Raw genomic sequence first — 9,501 nt, forward strand, 5'->3', positions numbered from 1 at the left:
CTGGCTGCCATGAGCTGAGCAATTTTCCTCTATCACGCCCTTCTGCCATGTTATTCTGCTTCACCTCAGACCCAGAGCAATGAAGTCAACTGATCATGGACTGAGACCTCTGAAACCATGAGTCAAAATAAACTTTTCCTCCTTGAAGTTATTCTTGACAAGTATTTTTGTTCACAGCAATGAAAAGCTGACCAATACATGGCAGCCATTATGAAGTCAAACAACAATAAGTGTTGGCGAGGATGTGGGGAAAAGGGTACACTTGTACACTGCTGGTGGGACTGCAAAATGGTGAGGCCAATTTGGAAAGCAGTATGGAGATTCCTGGGAAAGCTGGGAATGGATCCACCATTTGACCCAGCTATCACCCTTCTCGGACTATTCCCTGAGGACCTTAAAAGAGCGCACTATAGGGATACGGCCACATCAATGATTATAGCGGCACAATTCACAATAGCTAGACTGTGGAACCAACCTAGATGCCCTTCAATAGATGAATGGATAAAAAAATGTGGCATCTATATACAATGGAGTATTATGCAGCACTAAGAAATGACAAAATCATAGAATTTGGAGGGAAATGGATGGCATTAGAGCAGATTATGCTAAGTGAAGCTAGCCAAGCCCTAAAAAACAAATGCCAAATGTCTTCTTTGATATAAAGAGAGCAACTAAGAACAGAACAGGAAGGAAGAGCATGAGGAAAAGACTAACAGTAAACAAAGACGAATGGGGGGAGAGAAAGGCAGAGAGAAGGGAAAGGATAGGCAAATGGTAGGAGACCTTCAATGATACACAAAAGTATAAGAGGTTATGATGGGCAAGGGGGAGGGGGAAAAAAGGGAGAGAATTGAACAACAGCAGGAGGCAGAGAGGGAAGGTGGGAGGGGAGGGGAGGGGGGATAGTAGGGGATAGGAAAGGTAGCGGATTAAAACAGTCACTAATATGCCATTAGGTAAAAATGTGAGTATGTAACAGATGTGATTCTGCTATCTGTATTTGGGGTAGAAATGGGAGTTCAAAACCCAATGGAGTCAAATGTATGAAAGATGATCTATCAAGAGCTCTGTAATGTATGGAACAATCAATAAAAAAAAATAATAAATAAATAAATAAGATTATGACAAAAAAAAAAAGCTGACCAATACAATAAATGGTGAAAAGTGAAACCCACAAGAAAACAAAAATTCCTTAAGAATACATAATAATACACGTTGGAGAGAATGTGGAGAAAAAGGAACACTTTGACACGGTTTATGGGATTGTAAATTAGTACAACCACTATGGAAATTAGTATAGAAGTTCCTCATAAGACTAGGCATGGAATCACCATATGATTCAGCTGTACCACTCTGTGGTATTTATCCTAAAGAATTAAAGTCATCTTATTACAGAGATATGTGCATACCTATGTTTATAGCAACATAGTTCACAATAATCAAAGTATGGAACCAACCTAAGTGTCCATCAGTAGGTGAATGGATAAAGAAAACATAGCATACATACACAATGGAGTCTTATTCAGCCAAAATAAATAAATAAATAAATAAAATTATGTCATTTGCAGGAAAATGGTTGGAACTAGAGACCATCATATTAAATGAAATAAGTCAAACTCAAAAAGTAAAGAGTCATATGTTTTCTGTCATATGTGGAAGCTAGAGAGGAAAAGGAAAAGAAAGGCGGAGGGTTGGGGATCCCATGAAAATTGAAGAGAGATGAGTAGAAGAAAGGGAGCAAGGGGGAGGAGGTGGGAAGGGAGGGGGAAGGACTGAGGAGTGATATTAGCCAAATTACATTGCTATATTGTGTACATGTACGAATATGTAACAATGAGTACCATCATTATGTACAACTATAATGTACCAATAAAAAATATGGGAAAAAAAGAAAAATTTCCTGCCTTAAAATTTTTTTTAAATAGTTCAGCACCTATGGAGAGGAGTTTAGCAGCATCTGACCTGTTGCATTTACAGTCATCCTTTGACGGGCAATTCCACCAAAGACAAATTTTCCAAATATAAAATACTTATGAATTGCAACAGCAAATGATTGGAAATAGCCCAAACATCTATTAGAAAACTAATTGAAAAAAAAAAAGAATATTACACTTCTGTTTTTTAAAAAATTGAGGAAAAGTTCTGTGAAAGATAGTAAATGAGCTCCAGGATACATTGTTAAATAAAAAATGTAAGGTGTGGAGAATTATATATAATAAGTGCTCTTGGTTGAATTGTGTCCCCCAAAGAACTATGCTGAAGACCTAACCCCTGATACCTGTAAGTGTGAACTTAATGGCAGGCATAATCAAGTTAAATTCATATTGGATAATAATGGTATCATTATAAGAAGAAGAAAATATGGACAGAAAGACACACAAAGAGAAGTCATGCAAAAATGGAGACAGAGATTGCAGTGATTGCTCCACAAGCCAAGTAACATCTAGGATTGTTGGCAATCTTCAGAAGCTGGGAGACAAACATGGCACAGATCTTCCTTCTAAGCCTCCAGGAAGAAATCATATTGCTAACACCTTGGTTTTGGACTTCTGGCCCCATGAGTTATGGGGATCAATGTCTTCTGTACTAAGCCACCTGGTTTATGGTACTTTATTACAGCATCACTAGAAAATTAACACAACGGGCTACTTTTTCCCCTCATCTCTTTAGTATGGCAAATTGAACCCAGGGCCACTGAGCTACATCCCCAGGATTTTTTATTTTTTGAGACAGGTTACCCAGGCTAATCTTGAACTTTTAATCCACTTGCTCCAGCCTCCTGAGTCACTGGGATTGTAGGTGTGCACCACTGAGCCTGGCTATGCTACATTTTTGTAAGAAAAATAAGAATTCATATGTATATTTAATTTTTTTTGCAAAAAGAAGTCTAACAGAATGAGCCAGAAATGAATAAAAATGGTTACTCATAGAGAATTAGCTTAAGTAGTGTGGAGAGAATGAGTTTAGGAGCAAGACTTCTTTAAACATAGTATCTTGTGGGGCTTTTGGGGCTGGGGCTCAGCGGTAGTGCACTTGCCTGGCGTGAGTGAGGCACTGGTTCTGATTCTCAATAACTTAAAAACAAAATGATACCTTGTTGTATAGTTTTGACTTTATATATGTGATATATTTTTATTTATTTTAAAGGTAAATAAAAAAGAAAACAACAGCAAAAAAGATAAATTACTGAAATCAAACAAACACATAATCAAAAGAACTGAACTGCTTATCAAATTGGTTCCCTAGCTATGTAAAGAGAAGACCAGTATCAAAAAAACGTTAAAACACAATACTTGGACTGCCCATCCTGTACAGGATACATCCTAAGGACAAAAAGAACTGTGAACAGATCTTAAGGTTCACTTAGTAGATTTAGTAGTGGTAATATTCATCTGAAACTACATGATTGTTGCAAGATAAAGGGAACATGTACTTGTTGATATTCTAAGTAATCAGAATTTTCAGTGTAAGAATAAAAGAATGCAAATCTATAAGCAGTCAGGGAAGCCAGGTGTGATGGTGAATGCCTGTAATCCCAGTGGATCAAGAGGCTGAGGCAGGAGGACTGCAAGTTCAAAACCAGCCTCAGCAATTTAGAGAGGCCCTAAGCAACTTAGTGAGACCTGTCTCTAAATAATATAAAAAAGGGCTGAGGGTATGGCCTAGTGGTTATGCACCCCTGGATTCAATCCCTGGTACAAAAAACAACAAAAGACTTCAAAGCATGAGAGCTCAAACAGGTGCCATGTATATAGGCAGATTACCGAAGGCTAATGTATTCATGAGAGGCCTGTAGGTAAAGATGTTCAGTGACAAGTGACCTACATATACCTTATGGCTTTTCTTCCAAATATCAAATATAAGAGAAAGTCCATTTTAAAAGTCTTTTAGGTATTTTCAACAGAGTTTCTGAATTATCTGTAGGAAGCTCTGACTTAGTTGTACATAGTTTGATGTATGTGTCTACCGTTAAATCCAGATCATGTTTTATATCAAAATTTATGTTAAGCAAAGCCAAGTTACTTGAACTTTGGTCTGTCAAAGTGTTCCTCAAGTATGCTTTAGAATGCTTTTGTCCACTTTCATAGCATTCATTATCAACCTTCATTACAAGAAGAATACACAGGACCTTCAGCAAGGCATATACATTAGGAAAAAAACTTGATATCAGGCAAATGGAGGTCTTCATAAATGGTGGATAGAAGCTCTATATCTTTCCCTCAGTGTTTCCATTTGATTCTCCAACAGTGAAGCTCTGCTGAAAGCGTTTCAGGATTAGGCAAGTCACTTCTGTACATGTCAGCGTGGTGCTCCTCTGATGTATTGAATTTGAGCTGTCCTATGACTGAGGGTACCAGAGATAAGCATTTAAGACCTTTGAGGTGCTGTTCTGAATATATATCTTTAAGTCCCTCAATGATGTGCTCCACTGTTGGAACACTGAGGGTTTCTTTATAGGAACTTTCAGAGGTTAGTGAGATTCCAGGTTACCCTGCTGAGCCCTACGAAATTTCCCAGGGAGTTTCATCTGAATATCAAGTTTTGTTGCCAAATTTGTTGCTTCCTCAAACCAAAACTCATGATAAACTTCAATATTTTCCATTACTTTATTGAGTGAATGCAATACTGCAGTTAAGCTGCTTGATGGCAAATAAGACATCTTATTTGTAACAGATAAGACATTGTAAAAGATAAGACATTTTTAAGAACAACAATGGTAACAATGAAATCAAAATCTATTACTGTACTACAGAGTACAAATGCTCAACCAGTTATACAACTATTCCATCTAACATTTGTGTCACTATTTATTCCATCTAAACCTAAAACAAGTGCTTGCAGGAGATCCTCCAAAATTTCAAAAGCATCATGCCTGCCTGACCCCTGAGAATGGTAAATTTCCTTCAGTTCTTGACCCATTTCTTCACTGTTCTGAAAAAGAAGAAAAATTACATTGTCAAGTTCTAATAGCAGTTGTGGTGATCAATGGAGAAAAGAATAAACTTCCTTAATTGTTCCTAATGCAATAGACACCTTAAACACAGGCATTGATTCTGCCAATGATTTAAGGCACAGGAAGACCAGAGGGTGTAGATAGCTTGGGGATATTTCTCTAAAAGTCTAGAAGCAACAACTTTCATTTTGGAAGAGAATCCGCTAGACAAAACGCAAGCCTGGCCACGACAATAATCCATATTTAGTCCCCACTTCTCAGTTATGGTAATGTGAAATTTCACAGCCAAAATTTCTGCATCAGCTTCATAAAGCAGGAAGCCCACAAATTCCTCTCTCAGGTTTGAGATTCATCTACAAACCTCACCAACACGGGGAGGTGCTCCTCCCCTGCTATGTCCACCACTTCGTCAGTGACAATGGAAAAGAAGTGCAAGTCTCTCACTTCCCTGAGGATTTCTTCCCAAAAGCAACTCTCACAGATCTCCAGCATCTGCTTCTGCCTGTGTTTTTGAACAGAACAATGTGTTAACTGCTGTGGTCTCAAAGCGTTTTCTCAGGACCTCTTCACCAGAATTTATCCGGCACTCCAATAGGGCCTGAAAGTTATCAGGAGTGAAGGGACCTTCTGGGATTTCATCAGCCTCATGCCCATCCAGTGGTATATTTTGTTTTCCCATAAGAATCAAAATTTCAAATAAATACTTTAAATATTCTTTGTTTTCCTTCTCTTCAAGGGTTAAAGGCAAAATATCTTCATCTTGTTCATCACCCCTTCTTCTGCACTGGGGTTCTCAGCATTGCTATTATTTATTTCTTTATGTTTTTGTTCCTGTTCAGAAGTTTTGTCAATTTTTTTTCCTGTTTCAGTGTCCTGATTTCATCTTCACTCAATTCTTTTATTCCTTTTCTGTGTCTATTATGTGGATTGTTCAAATGACTGGTAAGATCAAATATTATTGGTATTGCATTATCTTGAAGAACTATCCTATGAAGATGCACCCAATGACTTCACAAGTATCTTCTACAATTAATTTTGAGAAATAAAATAACCCAATCATTCTTTAGTTTTATGATACCTCTGCAAAATGTTTAGTTCTACAGATCATAGAGGTCTCGAAGTGCTTGGCACATAATCGATAATGTTTATTTAGTTGATCAGCCTCTCATGAATACATTAGCCATTGGTAATCTACCTATGTGCATGGCACCTGTTTGAGCTCTCATGCTTTGAAAACTTGTCTCTTCTTCCAGAAGACCCCATTGGAAGTACCACATTTCTTCCAGAAGACCCCATTGGAAGTACCTCTGCTAGTAGTACTCTGGAATTGTTTCAGTTAAATCTTTTAGATTATAAAATGCATTATTACCATGGATCCAGTTGTCAGGCATTATTATCAATTTTGAAGAAGTAAATTTTGAGGAGGTATAAGAAAAGAATGCATCTTATGAAATGTTACCATGAAGCCTATTGTTGACCTTTAACTATTAGGAGTTTTAAGTGTGTTAAAATCTGTAATGGACAATTAAGGGAATTAACCAGAGTTGTGAGCTCACCAAACAGATTTCAGTATAGATTCTGTCTTTATCAAGAACTTAAAGAACACGTTACAGTTAAAGTTTGAGTGGAAGAGTTGCCATGGTTGTTCCACATCTGGTTGTTGCTATTTACGTTCCTTTATTGAGCCTACATCTTCATAAGCCTACACTTTCATTTTAGCAGGTAAATAAATGTTGAACACTTCTGCTTCATGGTCAAGACAGAATCAGAGGATGTTGATATGGGCAACTTGTCTGTTTTCTTTTTCCATGACTACATCTACTGCATCATCTTGATTTATAATAAAAACCCATAAAATAAATGTTTTGCAGTTTATCTAGAAATAATACAGAAAATATTGCTATTATTTTGGTGAAGAAAATCAATTTTGTATAGTTTATTTTAATCTAAATAAAATGTGAATTTTGTTTAAAAAAAACAAACAACAAAAGTCAGGGAAAGATAAACCTGTCATGTGAAATTAGAATTTGGTACAAAATGCAAAAAAAAAAAAAAGGAACTATACAGTAAAAATATATTTATAGCTATGACCACTGAGAGGATCTGCAAGTGAGGACACAGGAAGCTGTCTAGTCTGCTCATCACAAAAGCCTGTTCTGGTTTTCTGCGTAGGAGATTCATTGATTTTTAAAATTTTACATCTTAATAAATCATTAATAACCTTAAACTCAGAGAGTATCTTCGTGTTTTTTTTCTGTTTTCCTTATACTATCCAGTTCAATGTTGTCCTCACAAACATCACTTGATTCGAATTGCTGATTGATTTATTTTCCTCTAAGGTTGCAAGATTTTCTGGACTAACAAATACAGAAATTTGGACAGTGTACAAAGCTCTCTTCCCTAACCACTATCAGGAAGAGTCCCCGACCCTATCAAAAATCAAAACTTTTGCTTGTGCTCTAGACTTGTCTTGTCTTGGAGAGGTCTAAATCACTTTTCTTTTCTGTGGCATCAAATTTTTGTTCCCTGCTGGGTTATTCCCAACAGCAGACAAATACACTGAACCAATCTCCTACATGGGAGTACAAAATAGCCACAACAAAGACCCTCCTCTGATTGCACATCTTCCTCCAGCTATTACCTTATTTAAAAATATATTTTATTTATTTATTCTTTTTAGATTTACATGACAATAGAGGATATTTTGACATATTATACATACATGGAACATAACTACTCATTCTTGTGGTTGTAAATGTTGTGGAGTTACAGTGGTCACATATTCATATGTGAGCATAGGAAAGTTATGTAGGATTCATTCACTGTCTTTCCTATTCCCCTCCCCTGCCCTTCATTCCCCTTTGTCTAATTCAGTGAACTTCTGTTCTTTCCTACCCTCCTTATTGTATATTAGCATCTGCATACCAGAGACATTCGGCCTTTGGTTTAGGGGGAACGTTGGCTTATTTCACTTAGTATGATAGTCTCCAGTTCCATCCATTTACTGGCAAATGCCATAATTTCATTCTTCTTTATGGCTGAGTAATATTTCATTGTTTATATATACCACATTGTCTTTAGCCACTCATCTATTGAAGAGTACCTAGGTTGGTTCCATAGTTTAGCTATTGTGGATTGAGCTACTATAAACATTCATGTGGCTGCGTCATGGTAGTATGCTGATTTTAAGTCCTTTGGGTGTATAACGAGAGTGAAATAACTGAATCAAATGATGGTTCCATTCCAAGTTTTCTGAGGAATCTCCACACTGCTTTCCATAGTGGTTGGACTAATTTGCAGTTCCACCAGCAATATGTGAGTGTACCTTTTTTTCCCAGATCCTCGCCAACATTCTTATATTCTTTTTTTTATTTTTTATTTTCAGTTGTAGATGGACATAATACCTTTATTTTATTTATTTTATACATGGTGATGAGGATTGAACCTAGTGACTCAAACGTGCTAGGCTAGTGCTTTACCACTGGGCCACAATCCCAGCCCCTGCTACTTATATCCTTGATAATTGCCATTTTTATTGGAGTGAGATGGAATCTCAGTTTTTGTTTGGTTTGATACTGGGGATTGAACCCAGAGACACTGTACCACTGAGTGAGCTGCATCCCCCCTACCCAGCACTTTTTTTTTTTTGTAATTGTAGGTGGACAGTCTGCCTTTATTATATTCGTTTATTTTTATGAGGTGCTAAGGATCTAATCCAGGCAAGTGCTCTGCCACTGAGCTACAGCCCCAGCTCCTCAGTGTAATTTTAATTTGCATTTCTCTAATTGAGAGAGGTTGAACTTTTTTTTCCCATATATTTATTGACCGTATTTCTTCTTCTGTGAAGTATCTGTCCAGTCCTCTTTTCCATTTATTGATTGGGTTATTTGTTTTGGGGGTGTTAATTTTTTTTAGTTCTTTGTACATTCTGAAGATTAATGCTGCACCTGGGTGCAGGTGGCAAAGATTTTCTCCCATTTTGTAGGCTCTCTCTTTATATTCTTGATTATTTCCTTTGCTGTGAAGAAGCTTTTTAGTTTAATACCATTCCATTTATTGATTCTTGACTTTACTTCTTCTGCTTTAGGAATATTGTTAGGGAAGTCAGTTCCTAAGCAGGCATGATGAAGAGTTGGGCCTACATTTTCTTCTAGTAGGCACAGCGTTTCTGGTCAAATGCCTAGGTCTTTGATCCACTTGGTGTTGAATTTTGTGCAGGGCAAAAGACAGGGGTTTAATTCAATTTTGTTATGAATGGATTTCCAGTTTTCCCAGCACCATTTGTTGAAGAGGTTATTTTTTTCTCCAATGTATGTTGATAGTGCCTTTGTCTAGCATGAGATAACTGTGTTTAGGTGGGTTTGTCTCCTATAACCTAATTTCTCTGATCCCCTATACCTCAAATCCATCAAAATAGTTGTCAATACACAACATTTCTACCACCTCTCCTCCACTATTTCCTCAACCCACTCAGCCAGGCCTTGGTCCTCATCACCCAGTGGGCCCTGCTCTTGGCACGCAGAACAATGGCCTCTTTATTGCCAACC

At 37.2% G+C, this 9,501-nt stretch overlaps 1 pseudogene; it reads right to left on the bottom strand.

The window, feature by feature from the left end:
• Positions 1-3,853: 3,853 nt before the first annotated feature.
• LOC113177768 (52 kDa repressor of the inhibitor of the protein kinase-like) lies at positions 3,854-6,107 on the bottom strand (annotated as a pseudogene).
• Positions 6,108-9,501: the final 3,394 nt, after the last annotated feature.

Source organism: Urocitellus parryii, chromosome 1 (genome assembly GCF_045843805.1).
Source record: "Urocitellus parryii isolate mUroPar1 chromosome 1, mUroPar1.hap1, whole genome shotgun sequence".
Taxonomy (NCBI): domain Eukaryota; kingdom Metazoa; phylum Chordata; class Mammalia; order Rodentia; family Sciuridae; genus Urocitellus; species Urocitellus parryii.